The sequence below is a fragment of the Ascaphus truei genome, chromosome 3, assembly GCF_040206685.1.
Source record: "Ascaphus truei isolate aAscTru1 chromosome 3, aAscTru1.hap1, whole genome shotgun sequence".
Lineage (NCBI taxonomy): Eukaryota > Metazoa > Chordata > Amphibia > Anura > Ascaphidae > Ascaphus > Ascaphus truei.
The window spans coordinates 163,119,265-163,140,212 of NC_134485.1; positions in this window are offsets into that span (position 1 = coordinate 163,119,265).

Sequence of the window (20,948 nt, forward strand, 5' to 3'; positions counted from 1 at the left end):
CACACGCATTGACACCAATGACTATTGTGTCCCACATTTCTTTTCTGCTTGCTGAACTTGTCCGCCCTTGAAAAACATATAAAATATATGAGGTAAATGAATAATAATAGAAGCACCAGTTTCCTACACTGCTAGCTGTTCCAAGAGATAGCAAACATGCTGTTTTATGTGTAATATGTGAAGCACATGAGCATTCACTACTAAACCTATACATGTAAGCAAGGTTGCATTCATATTGTATGCAGTTATGGCAAATTGACCGCCTGTGTTTAGTTGTCCTTGTAAGGCATGATAAAAAGCTGTGTTTCCAGACTAATTAACATAGAAAGATATTCTGAACCCATATTTGCATATGAACAAAACTCAGATGACCTAGGATCACATGTATTTGAATAATAAATGTAAAGGTACACTTACCTAGTAAATGTCCATATATACTGTCATAGTGCTCCAGAATGCCAGTGACAAGAGCTGTATTTTCCTGGTCATTGAAGCGAGGATTACGTGGCTTCTCCACACGTTTCTTCCGAGCAGGTTTAGGGTCAGAGCTTGGCTGGTGCTGACTGGACTCTCCTTCTTCCAAATGGAAGAGCCTCCAAAAGCTGGCCACCAGCAAGCACGCCACCACCATCCACCCCATCAGCAACTGCGCCACCAGCAGCACTCACAGCACCAGCACTCCCACTCCTAGCACCAGCACTCCCACTCCTAGCACCAGCACTCCCACTCCTAGCACCAGCACTCCCACTCCCAGCAACAGCACTCCCACTCCCAGCAACAACACTCCCACTCACAGCAACAGCACTCCCACTCACAGCAACAGCACTCCCAGCAACAGCACTCCCACTCCCAGCAACAGCACTCCCACTCCCAGCACCAGCACTCCCACTCCCAGCAACACCACTCGGTGCACCAGCAACATCACTCCCCTGAACAGTACGTTCACTCCGACGCGTACTCGCACGAGTAGCACTCCCACTCCCACCAGCATCACTCTTCCCACGCTTTGCGGGCATACTTCCAGCACTCACAAAAAACAGACAATAAATGTACAGCCAATCACACGAAACACTTCCACATATAAAACAAGACAAAGATGTAAACAAAACAACAATGGACAAAGCTCACCCAATACACAACAAGTCTCTCCGTCAATATGCAAATGTTCAATCAGCCAGCTCTGTGCGTCTCTCTCTCTCTCACTCCCAACAACACAGAGAATGATTAGCAGTACACGTTGCCTTTAAATATGGCGCGCAATCCAATACATGCTTGTTTCGCCTGATTCAGCAAGATTTGTGATTGGGCAACCTATCAGCACCCCGCCACGCACGCCGATACACCTGTGTGTGATCGGATAATCATTGTGAGAGTGGGCGGATTTGTTTTCGGGTTGATTTTGAATGTATTCGGCACTTACTGCATACGGAGAGGAAAAATCGCCATTAACATGACTAATCGGTAAGCTTGCCGATTTCACTTAATCGACGCTTACTGCATGAGGCCCTTAGTGAGGAGAGCCCTATCATAACCTCGATCAATGAATTTGTCAAACAGAAGTGCTGATTGGTTTTTGAAGTCAGACAGTAAACTGCAGTTGCGTCTGATACGCATAAACTGACTCTGAGGGATATTGTCAATCCAGGACCTTTTATGGTTACTGGAAGACAGTAGAAAGCTATTGGAATCCACTTTTTTTTAAAAAGATTTTGTATTGATGTTCAAACCTATTCTTGACTCTAAATGGAGATCAAGAAAGTGAATTTCACTCACATCAGTCTCAGCGGTGAACCTCAAATTAAAGGTGTTTGTGTTGAGGTATAGTTTAAATGAATCTAAAGTGCACTCGTCACCTTCCCAAATACGTCAATATATCTTTTCCAAACAATAATGTGGTTGGAAAATGAATTGTTTTGCCAAATATATTGGTTTTCCCATATTCCAATATTCCCATGTAAATGTTGGCGTAGCTAGGGGCAAAGCGTGTCCCCATAGCTGTACCACATAACTGAATGAATCAGACTCCACCACTTCCCCAGCACGTAAATCATTTTGATTAGATAGTATTAAGTTCATTTTGACACATAATTATTTTCAATTTAATTAATTTTTTTTTACAGATCTGTGGAACGGCAATGGGCACCAGGTTTGCCCCGAGTTATGCAAATCTTTTTATGGACAGTTGGGAAGAAGATTATATTTGGAACAACTGTCCCCTCGGGGCACACCTGGTGCTCTGGCGCCGTTTCATAGATGATGTTATATTTGTTTGGTCCGGTAGCCAGGAACAGCTACATTCGTTTTTTAATTATTTAAACTTCAACGATAGGGATCTTTCATTTACTTTTAATCACCATAAAGATCACAAAGAGTTTTTGGACCTGAGTATTTATATAAGTAACAACCAAATAGAGACTAAGACGTACTTTAAATCAGTTCAGGCCAACTACCTTAGGGCGGACAGCCAGCATAACCCTGCCTGGATTCGCAATATTCCAAAGGGACAGCTCATCCGCCTGAAGCACAACTGCTGAAACTCAGAGGAGTTTGCTATTCAGGCGGATGAGCTTAAAGAAAAATTCTGTGATAGAAAATACCCAGAGAATCTGCTTGAAGAAGCGTCTCTCTTGGTGGACGAAATTGAGAGGGATACCCTTTTGGAATATAAGAATAAAAATCCACAGAAAGGTAAAGAGCAGAACAGTGGTGTGGCCTTTGTTACTCAATATAATGAGATGGCACCGAAGATTCGCCAGATTTTAAATAAGCATTGGCCAATCCTTCTATGTGATAATACATTAGCACAATGTCTTCCAGATAGACCTAATATTATCTTCACTAAAGCCTCAAACATTAAAACCCTATTGGCTCCGAGCTGTCCTCTCGATCACTCTAAATCAAAAGTAGCTAATACCAGCAAGGGCTTTTTTAAATGTACACTACCGACACGTTTAATCCGAGCAGGGCTAGTTCCGCAAGCCGGGGGATGCCCCGGCTTGCTAGCCCCAGTCCCTCGGCGTGCTACACGTCACCGATGCGCGGTCACGCGTCATCAGGTGTCAGCGCCCCCTGCACGCGCGTCCAGGGCTCCCCGAGGGAGCCCTGGTGTCCCGCGATGTGGGGGACGGCGGCAGGGGGTTCCAGGGGACCCGGCGGACCCGGCAGCGGGAGGGAGAGCGCCCCGATCGGAGGGCGCTCTTCCGCTGCTTCGGCACGCGCCCGGCACCCTCCGGCGCGCACCAGGTTACTGCTGCGGCCGAGAACGGGCAAATGCTCGAATAAACTCGGCCGCAGCAGTACCAATTGCACAGCTTGCACATTTAGCTCCAACACTAAAATGTTTACATCAAACGTAACCTCCAAAATATATACCATCAAAACATTTATAAACTGGCATTCTACCTTTGTGATATACTTATTACAGTGCCCCTGCGGCCTACAATATGTAGGCAGGACAGGCAGGTGCTACCAAAAAAGGGTATATGAACATATTTATAATATTAAGCGAGGTTTAACCACACATTGTGTTTCCCATCACTTTAGCATCCATCATAACCGAAGTCCAATTGGATTAAGATGCCAAGCTATAGAAACTGTGCAGGCCAGTTGGAGGGGGGGAAATCAACTCAATCAGATCGGTAGGCGTGAAGCCTATTGGATCTATGAGTTGAAGACCCTCTCTCCTAACGGTCTTAATATTGATTTTGATCTAGGCGTCTTTTTAAAATAATATTTAAAAAATTTTTTTGAAATAAATAATATAAAAATATTTTTAATATATTTATTTTTTAAATACTTGTTTTATTCCTTTTTATTCCTTTTTATAGTTGAGATTATATTATATATGTCATTATATTTCTATCCATCAATTAGCAGGCATATTTATGTACTGTATGTATACATTAGAAGTTGTTTCGTTTGTATGTTTTATGATAATCATTGGCATGAGAGCAATAGGTGTTGATATATGATTTCATCTGTTATTCTATTGAGAGTCGAATAGTATGTGTTAGTGTTCGTGTTTTTGTCTATGTTTTTTTTTTTCTTCAACTTATATATTTTTATTTTGTTCAGTACATAATATACATACAGTGAAAAAGCTCGTGAGATCAAACATTGTCAGCTTACTGCATTTGTCATTCAACCTTGTAATTGGGTAGAGGGTTTTGGACATATGGGGTAGACAGACAGACAGACTGGGGGGGGTCTCCGGCTAGAAGTCGGAGGGGAGAGACAAACAAAAAGAGGGGAAGAAGAAAAGAGAGAAGGAGGGGGGGGGAGTTCGGGGGGTCTCCTTCCATGATTCCTCCTCTGCCTCCCTCATGCTGGTTCTCTGCGTCTGAGGACTTTGTGCATACCCCGTAGGACATCTAACTCTTGACTAGTTTGTCTCTCTCATTTTCTTATAGGTCCCTCCTGGGGCAGGCGAGGTTTTGGAGTGGGTGGGGAGGGGGCGGGGGGGGGTGATGCATGTGTATAAGTGTGATGTGGGTTCCGCCGTTAAGCACTCCCTCATGGGAGAACGCATTTGCCCCTATCAAAGCCAAATTGAGGTCCTCTCCACTCCCTGGATTTCTTTCTGGGCTAACCATGGTGCCCAGACTTTTTCAAAATTTTCGCCAGTGTCATTGACCAAGCTTGTCAGCATTTCCATCTGGCATACCGTCCAAATTCTATGTCTAATATTTGGGATTGAGGGAATTATGTTCTGTTTCCAGCATGCTGCGGTCTCCCCCCTCATCGCCATAGCAAAGTGAGCTATCAACTTATTTTCTCCTTTAGTGAACCCGGTTGCTGGCCTGTTCAGGAGGAACAGCCATGGGTCTAATGGGACGGGTTTACCTGTAATAATGTTCAACCAGTCTTTAATTGAGTCCCAGACTGGGACGATTTTGGGGCAGGACCACAGCATGTGCAACAAATCTGCCTGCTGTCCACATTGTCTTGGACACAATGGGGAGTAACTGGGCAGGAATTTAGCTAATTTTGTGGGAGTGTGGTACCAGCGCATCATTACTTTATACAGTATGCGTTCTCCCTTAAGGTCGTGCACATTGAGCTTTTGGAGGTCGCCGTCACTATCTTTGTCCAGTCCTCTACCTCCAACTCCTCTCCTAGGTCTGTTTCCCATTGAGTCATATATCTGGTTTTGCCCTTTACTGTCGTGCTGGAACCGGTCACTTCTTTGTACATCTGCGATGTAAGTCTCACCGTGGATGTCCCTGATCGACAGAGCTTTTCGAAATTTGCCATAGGGGATTTTGGCTGAACTTTTTGATAGAACGCCCTGATCTGGAGGTACCTAAAGATCTCGGCGTTGGGGATATGGTAGTCTGATTTGACTATTTCGAAGATTTTTATTCCTTGTCTCCCCTCCAGATCGATCAATCGCTTTATGTTATTTTGTTTCCAGATAGAGAAATCTGTGCTGGACTGGCCCGGAGCAAAGAGGGGGTTATTCCAAATTGGTGTCATGCCCGATGCCCTGCTGGTCAGGCCACATTTGAGCCTTGTGCCTTCCCAGATCGACAGTGAGTTGGTCATTGAGGATAGCGGCAGTTTGGTGCTATTACGCACCTTCTTAGGGTACCAAATCAGGTGCTCTAGTTCCAATGGGGAGCATGCCTCTCGTTCTAACGCGACCCACCTTTTAGAGTCGGGGTTAGTGTGCCATTGCACAATTTGACATAATTGGGCCGCTCGATAGTATGACAACAAACAAGGTACCGCTAGCCCTCCCGCCCCCGTTTGTGTGCGCATTATCTGTTTGCTCACTCTCGCCTTTTTGCCTCCCCAGATAAACTTATCTATCTCAGTTTGGAGGGAGAGAGTTTCCTTCAAACTTAACGGCACTGGGAGCGTTTGAAAAAGATACAAGAGGCGAGGGAGCAAGTTCATTTTTACGCAGTGGATTTTGCCAATCCATGAAATTTTATTTTTGGCCCACCTATGGAGATCCTCTCTCAGGGTCCGTATCAGCCGCGGATAGTTAGCTTGGCTGATTATATTATATGTCCGCGTGATATTGACCCCCAAATATTTAATTTGCTGCTTTTGCCAGCGGAAATTGAAGTTAAGGGCAATTAGTTTTTCTACGTGTTTAGGGAGGTTTATGTTAATAGCCTCCGATTTGCTCTGATTGATTTTGAACCCGGAGACCCTATTGAAACGTCCCAGTAGATCGAGCAGGTTCGGCAGGGAGGTGAGGGGCCTGGATACTGTCAGGAACACGTCATCCGCATAGAGTGCCACCTTATGCGTCTGGTTTCCGATGGCAATACCTGAGATGTCTTTGCTATCCCGGATCTGAGCCGCCAGCGGCTCCATACACAATGCAAAGAGGAGGGGGGAGAGCGGGCATCCGTGTCGCGTACCACTCTTAATTCGGAAGGGTTCTGAAGCGAATCCCTGGTGGGTAACCCTAGCCGACGGGGTCGAATATAGCGCAAATATGGCTTTTGTTAATTTGTCACCCATTCCGAACGCCCCAAGCGTGGCCTCCAAGTATGGCCAGTCTATCCTATCAAACGCTTTTTCCGCATCCAGACTGAGCGCCATAACTGGTATGTCTTTATAATTGGCTATTTCTATCAGATCAATAATCCGTCGGGTGTTATCTGATGCTTGCCGACCCTGGATAAACCCGACTTGATCTGGGTGCACCAGTCTGGGTAGGATAAGACTCAAATCTATTGGCCAACAATTTAGAATAAATTTTGATGTCCGAATTAATTAGGGATATAGGTCTATAACTTTTACAGTCCTGTGGGTCTTTCCCTGTCTTGTGTATTACTGAGATGGACGCTTGGAGCATTTGGCTAGGGAACTGGGAACCGTTCAGCACTTGGTTAAACATACGGAGTAGCTAAGGGGCTAGTTGTTTTCTAAATTTTTTGTAGTAAAGGTTCGAGTACCAGTCGGGGCCCGGGGCTTTAGAGGGTTTCAGGTTTTTCATAACCTCCGATAGTTCCTCCATTGTAAAATCTCTACCCATCACCTCTCTGTCCACCCCGCTCAAGCAGGGTATATTTGAGTTGCCTAGAAAATTCTCCAGGGCCTCCTTATTCGTTGGTGATCTAGTTACTTTATCCCCATCATATAATTTTGCGTAGAAGTCTTTAAATTCCTTTACGATTTGTTTGGGGTTGGCGGTAATTTCCCCTGACTCTCGTCGTAGCGCTTGGATACTATAATTGTGTGTTATGGAGTTAATCATATTGGCTAACAAGGTATCTGGTTTGTTTGCTTTCTCGAAAAATCTTCTCTTTGACCAACTTAGTGCTTTCTCGGCCTGGGAGGTGAGCAGAAGGTTTAGTTTAATCTGGGTGTCTTTGATTTGTTGCAGAGTCGCTGCCTCGGGTACCCGTCTATGTTGCTCCCAGTGCTGCTTTAGCTCTGCTTGCACCTTAGTAATTTTTGCGTTGCGCTCTTTTTTCTTGCGGGCTCCCATACTAATCAAAACCCCCCTCAGTGTTGCTTTATGTGCCTCCCAGAGGGTTATATGTGAGTCAACGCTATCTTTATTTTCACTGAAGAAGTATTTAATCTCCTCTTTGATCTTTCTCTCAAGGTCTGGGATCTTTAGAAGGGAGTCATTTAGTTTCCAATTTGCTCTTGGCCTTTCCAGCCCTATCTGCGTGCACCTTAGCTCGATCGGTGCGTGGTCCGACCATGAAATATCATGGATCTCCGTATGGGTGACCGCGGAGACCAGTCTACTAGACACAAAGAAGTAATCGATTCTACTAAATGAGTCGTGTGGGTGTGAGTAGAAGGTGTAAAGTTTTTCTAGTGGGTGGGTTTCTCTCCATGCGTCCAATAGTTGGAGGTCTTTTAACCCTTGCTCTAGCGCGGAAGATCTGGGATTGGCCTTGTGTTTGTGAGGCCTTGAACGATCCAGAGTTGTGTTCATAGCCACGTTGAAGTCCCCGCCTAGGATTAGGGCTCCTTCACTGAATTTTTTTATAACCCCGAATGTCTTCTTAAAGAATTCTGCCTCATGGGTATTAGGGGCATACAGCGTGGCTATTGTTATGGGAAGTGCATTAATGGGAACCTGCTCTCTCGATCTTTTTTTACCTTATCTACTATTAGGCCTACCCTATTGTGAACTAGGATTGCTACACCCCGCTTCTTTTCTAGGGCGGAGGATAGGAATACTTGGTTATATTGTTTGTCGAAGTATTTGGGAGCGCTAGTGGTACTGAAGTGCGTTTCCTGGAGTAGGATGAAATCTGCTCCCTTTTTTTTGTAATCAGTGAGTGCTATCTTTCGTTTACATGGGGAGTTTAGTCCCTTAGTGTTATGGGATATAAATGTTAGAGGCATGTTGGTGCGGGGTACTGACCTTGTATTCTTAGTTTTGCTCTTGGATGTATCGATGTTGCTTCTGTTCCTCTGCAGTACTCAGCTCTGTGCGGGGCTTTGGCGGTGGACCACTTGTGTAGGAGACAGTGTGGGGGAGGGTAGACACAGTAGGTACGTGGGATACACGAGGACAGGAAAAAAACACTTACAAAACACATATCAACTTGGGAGAGTGGTCAGCGGCATAGTACCACTTTCTCTCCCTTGCCTGTGGGTCAGTGGATCTCTGGAACACGCCCTCCATCTCCTTCCTTCTCCAGAGGGCCGTGTCACCCCACCTCTTCCCCAGGGCTTCCTCAGGTTCTAGGGCAACTGCCCCAGCTCGAGGGTAGACACACACGGCGACTGTAGGACCGCCGTCCCAGCCGTCTAACTATCAACTTTATTAGTCCAAACTTGGTTCTAGCTAAAGTTTCGCATGTGAGATAGTCTGCGTAAAACCTCTGGTGTGAGAATAAACCCAGAACTGACCATGTAATAATAACTTTCCACAACTTGACCCACTTTCCTCTGTAGTTTTTGATGCCCCTCATATTGCCTGCTAAGCTCAAGCTCTCTGCTACATCCTGTGAATATAATCCCTTCCCTTTTAGCTCCAAGCTTTGACTTAGTTCAATGTAGCTGCACTTAACTTAATTGCCCCCCCAGAGGTACCTGTCAGTCAGGACCTTCCCCTGAGCCTCCCCATCCGCCCCCTCTTGTCGTTGTTGTCACCCCCTTTTCAGATTTCTACTTTGGCACCTCTACTTCCTATCTTACTGGTATTACTTTATTATCTTTTGTTTCTGTGGGCACTCCAGCCTTTACCTCACTCTCCCCCTGCTCCTTTTTTCCTCCTCCTCATCCTCTTAGAAGGCTCCTTCCGCTTTCTCCTGCTGCCCTCCGCTCTAGCTCCCTGCTTTACCTTTCGGGGCCCCGTATCCTAACCCCCCTGCGTCGCTCTATTAGTGTGTGTTGTGTTGCTGCTGTCCGCTATCTCCCCTCGGCGCCTTGTGATGCTGGACTGCTGGGCCGCTTCCGGGATCTTGTTCCTGCTCCCGCCCCTTCCGGCTTGTCTCGACCGCCGCCATCTTGGATGTGGCGCCTCGTTCACGCACCTCTCGCGTGAAGTGCTGCCTCCTTCCTGCTGACGTCGTCTGCTGCCGCCCCTTCTCAGTTGGGCTCCGGAGCTGGTCCAAGATGGCCGCTATTCTTCTTCTGCTGCCGTCAGGGGTACAGGTAAGTGGTGCAGTGGTGCTGTGATAAGCTAGGACCTTGTCTCTGCCGGGTTTTGATGAGAATGCCATGGGGGGGGGGGGGTGTAACTATGAGAGGGATCTTGGTGGGGTTTTCATGGGCATCTTAGGCGAACGGAGAGGTAGGGTCAACTTTAACTGTGGGGGAACACTGTCTCTTTATTTGACCAGTTACCGTGGGCTGCAGGCTTGGTTGTTTTTGTTGGGTCTTCCTCCCGCCATGTTGGGTCCGGGGCTGCTCTGTTTCCCGCCACTTCCTTCGTGATTTTATCTTGCAAGCCCAGTTTTGTAAGAAAGGCTCCGCCATCTTCAGCTTTCTTTATTGTGGTAGATGCCCCATTTCTGGACACCAGGAGCCCGAAAGGGAAGATCCAGCGGTATTTAACCCCTTCGTCCCTGAGGATCTTGGTGATTGGGGTAAGTTGCTTTCTTTTCAGCAACGTGGTGGGGGAGAAGTCCTGAAAAACTTGAATCTTGTGTGACTCAAAGGACGGGTTATTGCGGGTCAGCTGGGCAAACAGTTCTTTTATTCTAAAGTAATGGAAGCGGGCGATGATATCCCACGGGGGGGTCTCCCTGTTGTGGCCTGGATCTCAGGGCCCTGTGGCAGCGATCCAAATGCAGCTCCTGGGTCGTTTTGTCCGGCATCAGCTGGGTCAGCCACCGGGCCATGAAATCTTCTGGGTCGGTCTCCTCTTCTGGGACCCCCCTTATCCTCATATTATTTCGTCGCTCCCGATTTTCGGAGTCCTCCTGCTTGTCTAGAATGTCTTGGATAGTGTCCTTCACTTGGGCCAATTGCTTGTCTGTTCTATGGAGTGATTTCACAGTGGTGTCCAGTTTCCTTTCCAAGGAGTCAGTTCTGGACCCGATACTGCTTATATCTGCTCTTAGGGACACCACTTCGGCTTGCAGGCATCTCTTAATGTCCGCGCAGAATTCCTGCATATCGCGTCTCCGCATGATTCTGTTGCCGCTATCATTATCTCCCTCTCCCTCCGAGTCGGAGCCACTTAGCGGGAGGCCCTCCTGGCTGCGGGCACGTGGTTGATCCCCCTTGCTGTAATAGTCCATCATCACTGTGGAGGGGCGCTTTGCTCGTGTTCCCTTTGACATCTTGGGGGTATCCGAGGGCTATGTGGGCAGTTTTCGTCAGAATTGGTGAGGTTTTAACGCATTTATTGATTTTTTATTGTCGGCTGGGAACGGAGCTGAAAGTTCAAGCAGCCATTCAGTCCGTTGTCGCGCATGCGCATCCTGTCTATGTTTTTGTATGTAAGTGTAATGGGTTTCCCCCCCCCCCAATCGCAGATTATACTGTGGGTGCGGAGAAACATATATTGTTACCAGGTGTGTGGTGCGCTACCTGTTGGCTCACAGGAGGGCTGAGCTTCTGCCACGGGGAACCTGGGGCAATTATAATTCTATGGGTAGCCACTTACTCAATACAGCGCCTCCACCTGCGATGGCTCCCACCATAGGGGGAGTGGTTCCTCGCAGGACACATACAAACAACCAATACACAGTGATGTATAATAACTAGTGACTTTACTAACATGCAAGACAACATATCATGGCAATACCATAATAACCTGTGTCCCTCTCTAGAGGAGACACTTACTGCGTCGCGCAGGATGCTTCCCCAACACCAGGTGATCCCACCCAATGTCCCGAGAATACCCACCCAATGTCCCGTACTCTAAGAGAATGTGGGTGACTGCGCAGTCACTATTAAACTAAGGGCCCGTTGGTGCACTTGTTGATTTAATAGTACCTGCCCGAGCATTTCAGTGCTCGGCTCTCCAACTGGCTTCGCAAAGGATCCGGCGACCGAAGAACACCGGAACCACCTTCAGGACGATCCCACCCGGAGGACTGCTGCAGCCGCAACGATGAACTGCGCTCACCTCAATACACGGAGGCAGCGCCCACTGAGCCCCTAACTGACTTCACTAACTACCTGGACAATACTGTACTATAGGCCGTCCCTACAGCACAGCAACCTTGATGGCTTAGGGGGAAACTCCTAGGGGCCTACAGGGGTTAATAACCTGCCCCACTCACCTAACTCTTCTCAGTCCTGACTATTACTTAACTGATCCCAGCGCCTGCAGCAACAAGCTGTGACCCACTGGATGTGTGCAGCCAACGTGCTACAAAACACTGTGTCTGCCTGTCAGACCTCACGGCACTGACAGCTGTGACCCTGACCAGACAGCACACTTACACTAAGGGCAGCGTCCCTATCTTGGGCCTCCCTCAGTACTTACCCACTAACCTAGTGGGGAGTTGGGGCCTACCTGGGGTGTGGGTACCTATCTGGGTGCAGGAGATGCACTTGCTCCCCGCACCCTTCCTTCCCTCACAGCTCCCTGACTCCAACTGACTAACGTGGGGCAAGCGCGTGAAATGTATCCACTCTGCTGCTTGGGTCTCCTCTAGCCCTATTGGCTCCCTGGCATCATGTGGGGCGCGCAGAGGCTCATGGGACCTGTAGTCCCGGGCTAAAACCTTCCCTGGTAGGCTAGGGCTTCGCGGGCTTTTCCCTCCCCCTCCTGTGCCTGCGCAATCTCTCGGGGGCTGCCTCACTGTTTCCCTGCCTAGTCTTACGTTCGCGCGACTCTTCCCTGGCTCTAGGGTCCTTCCTGCGCATGCGCGATCACTGCGCATGCGCGAGTCCCTCTCTAATGGCGGCGCCCTCCCCGCCCGGCTCCGAGAGCGCCAGGATCCCTGTGACGCGCGTGCGGCCTTGGCAACCGGCTGCACGCGTCCCCGGCAACCTCCAAGCCGGGACCTGACCGCCCTCACCTCTGCGATCGCCAAGTGGAGCCGCCATTGGACTCGGCGGCACCCGCGATCGGCAGCTAGGGGAAGGGAGTGATGACAGGCTGGGGAGACCTGGCTACATCAGTTAGGCTGTGTTTACACAGGACATTACTGACAGGGGTTCAAACCAATCAAGGTTTATACAGGTTCATTCGATTGGTTTAACTTTTAGCCAATGGTGTTCATCCTGTCAGTATTTAAAGATTCCATGGACTGTGTTCAATTATCCCTGAAGAAGTGCGCGTGCGCATGCGCATGCGCACGAAACACGTTGGGCAGTTTGTGAGAGTGATTGCATCGAGCAGAGCAGAGCACTACAGGAGCAAGACCAAGTACAGAAGCAGGAGAAGGGAGTTTCGGCGATTTGTCCCGCCCTCAGTGACGTGTTTCCGGTAACGGAGCGGCAGACGGCATCAGGAGAACCAGCCCATGGTGACGCATATGGTGATGCAGAACTAAGGAAGCGTTCGGAGTCTCCGCTGATTGCCACGTGTCCATCAGAAGCTGCTGCCGGATTACACACACCGTTTACCCCTGCCTGTATTTATTTGACGTCTTGTAAGTAGGATTCCGGTTTTACCACCGGATCCGTCATCTGCGCTAGGCATTTTTATTGTTGTTTCATTAAATTTACTCTTTAATTATTTGTCAGCCTATCTGTCATTGTTTTATGTTTGTCTTGTCTTGTGTGTCTTGTATGTTTACTTACAACATTGTTGCACTATGATTTTTCCTCTTCTCTCCTTTGCTTCATACATGTAAATCCTTGCTGTGCAGCCTGCAGTCAAAGTTTGGATTTTCTTCCATTGGACATTGTCGTCATTATTTGGACATAATTGTTCCTTCATTGGACTTTAAGGCGCCGGTTTGTATTGTTATTTACATAACTGAACATAATATTGGTTCAGAAAAAGAAAATAATTATGTGATAGTATAAATTTTATCGCATTGACGACAAACTCACAATTTAGTGGATGTAGGTCCGTTATTGTTTGGAAAAGATATATTGACGATATTTTGTGTATTTGGGAAGGTGACGAGTGCACTTTAGATTCATTTAAACTATACCTCAACACAAACACCTTTAATTTGAGGTTCACCGCTGAGACTGATGTGAGTGAAATTCACTTTCTTGATCTCAATTTAGAGTCAAGAATAGGTTTGAACATCAATACAAAAACTTTTTTTTAAAAAGTGGATTCCAATAGCTTTCTACTGTCTTCCAGTAACCATAAAAGGTCCTGGATTGACAATATCCCTCAGAGTCAGTTTATGCGTATCAGACGCAACTGCAGTTTACTGTCTGACTTCAAAAACCAATCAGCACTTCTGTTTGACAAATTCATTGATCGAGGTTATGATAGGGCTCTCCTCACTAAATCATTAATGAAGGTTTATGATATGGACAGGGAGTCTCTTCAAGGACAGAAGAACTCCAAAATAAGTGCAGAGGACAATATGATTGCTAAAAAAATCAAAGTCCCGTTCATTACAGAATATAACTCAGTAAGTGGACACATTCAGAAAATTATTAGTGATAATTGGAAAATTTTACGCAATGATCCTGTCCTTGGCCCTTCCCTCGAATCCACACCTAGCTTCATTTACCGCAAAGCTAAAAATTTGAAACACTATTTGGCACCCAGTGACATAGGGCCTCCAATTGACCCTATATCAGGGACAACATGGTTACCAAAAAGACCAAATAGGAATTCAACTGCGGTAAATTTAAAGCTTGTAAAATGCTCCATATAGACCGTAAACAATTTGTCTCAAACACTACAAAAGAATGCTTTACGGTTAAAGATTGTATGTGGGACGCACAAAGAGATACCTCAGAATCCATATCTTAGAGCATGCAAGAAATATTAGGTTAGGCATGGAACACCATAGTGTCTCTAGGCATTTTAAAAACAAGCATAACTGCGACTCTAGTCTCTTGAAGTATATAGGTATCCAAACTATTAATATTGGGAGACGCGGTGGTGATAGGGACAAGATGCTCTCTAAACAGGAGAGTTTGTGGATTTATAAGCTGCAAACTCTGTCTCCTTTAGGGTTAAATGAAGAACTCGATGTATGGTCTTTTTATTGAGTATTTTTATCGAGATTTTTTATTGAGATTTAATACAATTTTAATATGCATGAATACCATTTCTTCATTCAATATTAGGAATCTCCCCTGATTAAACCTTATTTTTATCTTTTCTTTATCTTTTTCTTTTATCATTAGTGTAACGGTGTTTCTGGCCCGGCCTGACCCACCCAATCTGACATTGGCCCCTGTGGTCTAACCGGCCCCCATTACAGTGTAGATATGCCTGATGGTGCACCTGTTGGCTACAGGACTCCTGAGTCTCCCGCATGATGGTGTGTGGGGAGGACCCGTCAGACAGGCAGCTGAGGTAGTGTGCTGAGTCTCACCTAGTTCCAGTGCAGCGCCTCCACCTCACCAGGGTCCCTGCGTCCGCATGGGGATGATCCTGACGAGGAACTCCTCGGTGGTGCAACCTCCTGTGTAATCATTGGACTCTCACACACAGGGGTTTCTCTGATCAGCTCCATCTTTATTGTCACGGTGGGCATAGCTGCCCTCCACAATGGGTGTATTTAGCCGATCATCTCGCCCGTGCTCCCCTTTGATAGGTATGTCACCTAGATGAGGGATTCACTATTCCCGTAGGAATCACTGCCCTGTGCCAGGTCCCTGGACACAGTCTCCCATGGAGTTACTAGAACATAACTAACACTCTGCAGAACTTGAACTCCTTCCTGAACCTTGCAAGAACTTTCCAGCAACTGTACTCGCCTTGAACACTGACAGAACTCACTCTTTGACACAGTGCTGTGCCTTATGTAACTTCTGAGGCTGACACACCTCTGACATCACTAACCATGGAGTCAGAGCATGTGACCAGTCCCATCCATACACAGGGCACCCCACCAGGGTGTGAGGGAAAACCTCCATGATTACTGCTGGCATGCCCACACTTACCAGGCCTTACTGCCAACAGGAGAGATGACTGTAGGCATTTTACATGACCGCTACATTAGTTTATCTAAGATTAGCTTACTGATGAATTTTACTTGGTTTGTAATCCCATGACTAATACATGTCTCTTTATCTTTTAGCATCATCTAAAATGTGTTTTTTCATTTAATATTTTGAATAAATAATTATGTAATGTGAATGTTTACTTGTATTAAGAGCGATATGTCTTTTAAATTGTATGCTATACCTCTGACGTGAGAGGCTGGACTTTCTGTAAACAGCCAATCACAGGGGGATTGTGGGTATATTAAGCGCCCTTTCATTACCTCCTCCATTCCCTGACGAAGTGTTTGATACACGAAACGCGTTGGACTGAATGAGGGCGCATTCTCCCTACATCTAACGAGGTTTTTTATTGCCATTTGTTATTTTATATACCACTTTGTGGTTCGGGACATATTCGGGACATTTAAACTCTCAAACAGCAACTCATCCACATGCGATTTGGGTCTGTGGCTGGCGCCGCTTGACGCCGCTTGATGACATCACTGGCGGGCGTCTTGTGATCCAGGATAGAGGAACTAGCAACCGGAGAGGAGTGTCCTTCCGTGGCGGCTGTTGCATCGTCTGCACCTGGCTTGGCAGAGGCAGAGGGAATCCCCTTTTGTGGTGGACAAGGCCGGAGAGGATTCTCCTTCCGTGGTGGCAGCTACAGCGCCTGTACCTCGCCCGGCAGAGGTCTGGGACTGATCTATAAGAGGTCTGCATCGATCCCACGGAGCCTGCGGGTGGAGAGCTGATCCCGGTGACCCCCATTTGAGGTCTTCTGAGCACAGAGTGGTAACATGTCCCTAACATGTCTTGCCTGATTTTGATTTTATTGATGTATGTGCGATACTTACCTGATACTTAATACAATATTGTTTTATACACTGCACAATGAGGTTTTTTGCGCTGTCTTTTTTTCTGTTTTTGCATTGTATGGGGAGGCAAGCTTCTATGTGATCTAGCCAGATCAACGAAATCTACAAGAACAAAAGAACAAAAAGCGCCAGCTCCATAGCATAATACTGTTGTAAAAAACACATACATTTATTCAATTACAAGAAAGGCCGCCAGGACATGCACTCACTTCAAATATATAAAAAACATTCATGGGAGACAATCTGTAAACTTCCAGGAAGTGGAAAGGGGAAGATGCAGCCAGAGTATGTTCAAGGCAATCTGTGGAGTTGTAGTATGCAAGACAGATACTTATCAGTCAGATGTCATCAGGGCAATTGAGGGGAGAGATGATGTAATCCACCTCAGTGGTGATGAAGCTGGCTCCAGGGATGTGGTGCTCGTGGCATCTGAATGGGACCCTCAGTGTACCAGAGGGATAGTCCACACAATACAGTGTAGGAGCGCCACCCCAGCAGTGGAATAAGAAGAGCCTCTCTCCTCTATCTCAATGTCCAGCAAAATTGCCAATAGAAAGCCACATGTAGCTGCTGCAAATCGGCATACACACTTCCTTCTTAGTGTAATGACGTCAGTGCATTATGCGTCACGACGTCCGACGCGTTTCGTCACATGAGTGACTTCTTCAAGGGATGATTGGCTGACAGCCTGCCTGTCTATATATACCTAACCAATGATAATGCCAGATTGAGGTTGTAGCCAATCATGTCGTGAGCTTATTCAGCCAATCCATGCACTGATAACAAAATACACATTAATAAAAATAAAATATGCACATCATTAGCTGAACATAATACAATTGTCAATGTAGACTGTAAAAGTAAATAACATCATACTGTATCTATCTAGAGGGATATAAAGCAGTGTAATGCAGAACTTTTGATAAAAATAATAAATAATTAATAATGCAGACAAATATAAACAATAAATGAATCAATATAAGTGTATATATTCTATCCATATAACTAAAGATGTTTTAAGTTAACCACAACTAGAATAGGGTATGATATTGTTTGTTTTGCTGAATATAAAATTGAATAAAATAAAAATTATTAATTAAAATTATTGTAGATATTAAGAAATTAATATAAAACTATTTTAATAAAATCTGTGATGATGTCATGTAAATATCCCAAATAGAAATAGAACATTTAAATGTGATGGTCTAGAGTGTGACAGAGGGGACATGTACTAGATAAATGAACATTAAATGTAGACACCAATAAGAAAAAAGTACAATGAGAGTGTTATGAAATTGTGAAGGGATATATAACATGTTTAAACTACCATCTACTTTTGGACGCAGGTGGGAACGGAAGAGCAAGAGGGCGGAGATAGTCATAATATAGATATAACTAAAGAGATAGACTACACCAGAGTACTGGTGTCTATACATTCATTTAACCCCTGAGGTCTCAACGTGCCCAACTGGTATATCCAGTAGGATTCACGCATGCATAGATGTTTTAATCTATCTCCCCCCAATTTAGAGCTGGAGATACTTTCGATCCCAATGATCCTTAGATTTGTTGGATCTTTTGAGTGTGCACTAAGAAAGTGGCGTGGAACACTATGATTAAGAACTCCTGTAATGATCGCACGTCTGTGTTCTAAAAATCTAAGGCAGAGGGATCGCTTGGTATGTCCAACATATTGCACATTGCAAGGTGCTGGACAAGACATAAACCAAGTGAGTAGTTAAGCAGTGAATGGAACTTTTTTTTTATAACTTAAATTTTATTGAGTTTTACAAAGATATAGTACAACATAACATGCATATCATTTGTTATATGACAGCGAGAGATTTAAATTTACAGCACATGTTAGGTGGGTCTGCCCGACGTTTCGAGCCCTAATCGGCCGGGCGGCTCACTGCATAGTAGTAAATTAACTGAACAATCATGCGACTGGTGTAAATAATAAGGGCAGGGATAAGGTTGGTAAACATTATTCATAAATTATAAAACAGCAGCACCAACAACAACAAAAAAGTGAATGGAACTTTTAATGGGATATATAGACCCATTGGAGGAGGACTGAACAGATGAAGACACAATAAGATGTCTACACATAGTGCACCTGGATCTGCAGCATTTATAATTACCAACATGGCCTTTATCTAAATCCACAGTAGGGAATAATTCTCGTAATCTACTGGGGGCCAGTCGATTTTTTATGTTGGTTGCTTTGCGAAAGATAACAGATACCCTAGGTGTTAACTGTTTATTGAGATGTGGATCGCACATAACTATATTCCAGTGTCGGTTCAGCACTTCAGTAATTTGTCTGGAATACCCACTAAATTTAGTGATGAATTTAACATCCCCATATTTAGCTAGCTGATGTTGATTCTCAGTGCAAGTTGGTAGATCTGACGATTTGTTTTTGGATTTCTTAAGGAGGACATTTCTGTCCATCCTTCTCACCTTATTGTAGGAGTCTTTGATGATCTCAGAGTCATATCCTTTTTTGATAAATTGTAGTGTCAACCGACGTGATTGTTCATCAAATGCAGACAGAGTGGAGCAGTTCCGTCTGAGTCTATTAAATTGGCTCAGGGGGATATTCTTTATCCATTTGGGATGATGGTTACTACCCGCATGGAGGTATCCATTTACTGCAATATCTTTAAAATAAACCTTTGTCTGGATGGTATTACTTGCGTCGACCGATAAGACCAAATCTAGAAATACAATTTCATTGGGGTGACTCTCCCAGGTGAATTTCAATCCCAGATCATTATCTGTAAAAACGTCCATTGCCTGTTTGAGGCTAGCCTCATCTCCATCCCAGACGATCAGAAGATCATCTATGTAGCGGCCATAGAATACCAGACGTGCCCCCAGCCATGCATTGGGCCAGATGTACTTGGACTCCCAGAACCCCATAAAGAGGTTTGCATAGCTGGGGGCAAATCTGGTACCCATGGCCGTACCACAGGTCTGGAGATAAAAGGTGTCCTCAAACAGGAAATAGTTGTTGTTGAGTATGAATTCAATAAGAGAGAGAACAAACCTGCACTGGTTGGATGAAAGAGTAACATTAGCTATTAGAAAGTGCTCAATTGCCCCAAGACCAATGCCATGCTTTATACATGTGTATAGAGCTTGAACGTCACGGGTAGCCCATCTATAAGTAGATTTTCATTCGATTGAGGAGATGGAGTCGATGACATGAAGGGTGTCTCTGAGATATGATTTAAGTTGTACCACATAAGGCTGTAAAAAGTGGTCCACATATCTGGACACCCCCGACGTCATCGACTCCACCCCAGATATAATGGGTCTACCTGGCGGGTCAAGGAGACTTTTGGCACCTTCAGAAGATGGTAAAATATGGGGATGCGTGGATGAGATACAAACAAATATCTAAACTCATCTTTACTTAAGATAGAATCTTCCAGACCTTGTTGAAGTAAATTAAGAAGTGCCGACTGAAACTGGAGAGTAGGATCACTAGAAAGGGTCCTGTAGGCCCTGGTGTCAGACAGGAGTCTATGGGCCTCGGAAAAGTAGTCCTTCCGATCTTGGAGAACAATACTCCCTCCCTTGTCTGCCTGTCTTATCACCAGAGTCTCAAGACTCCTAAGCTCTTCCATAGCTCTTCTTTCACCCTGACTCAAATTACTCCGGATGTATGGTGATTCATGACATCATTTTTCTAAATCACCGAGTACTAGTGTGTAAAAGGTATCGATGTAACTACCTTTTGAGTGATAGGGGTAAAAGAGAGATCTTGGCTAGAGCATGGTATGTCTAATGCCTGCTACAGGAGATTCATCCATAAGTGCTAATCAATCTTCACCTGAAGATGGATCATGGGTGGAAGGTAACAAACTGTCAGTAAGTTGGGTGGATTCCCCCAATAGATCCCTGTAGGCGAACGCTCACAGAGGTATGCAAGGGAGACTGATTATAGTGAAATTAAATAAGTCTTTTATTGCACCAGGAAACCATCCAAACAAGGGGTAAACAAAGCTTCTATTCACTTGGGAGTATTTCTAGTGAAATACTATGCAGTTCACAACTCCCTTAGATAAGCATGTCTCCCAGCCCCAAACATGTAGCATGAAATAAGCAGATATAGAAAGTCTCATAAATGAAAGTCTTATCTGTTCCTTATGGTTTGGAGGGAAAATTTTCTCTGTCCCTGGTTGCTACCTTTTCTTCAGGGTTTGTCAGCATTCAGGTTTAGAAGTTTCCCCTGTGTCTTGAAAGCAGCTCTGCTGTTTCTTCTGGCAGGGCTCAAGACTGTTTGTCTCCAAGTTCAGCTCAGGTGTGAGCTAAGGAGTCTCACTTCCTGTCTCAAAAGACAGGCTTTTCTAAGCCATCTCATCAGGAAGGTGGTGTTTGTTAATTGACTACCAGCAGTTAACCACCATACTGCTGGATAAGAGGTACATTACCTGAACAGGGATAACTCCCCTGTTACAATCCCTAAGAGCATTCACGCACTCTGTCTCACTGGTACTGAGAGTCGGAGCTGTCTCAGAACTCCCCGTGGATCGAATAGAGAAATATTGCTTAAGTGTTAATTTGCGAATAAAACAATTCAATTCCACGAAG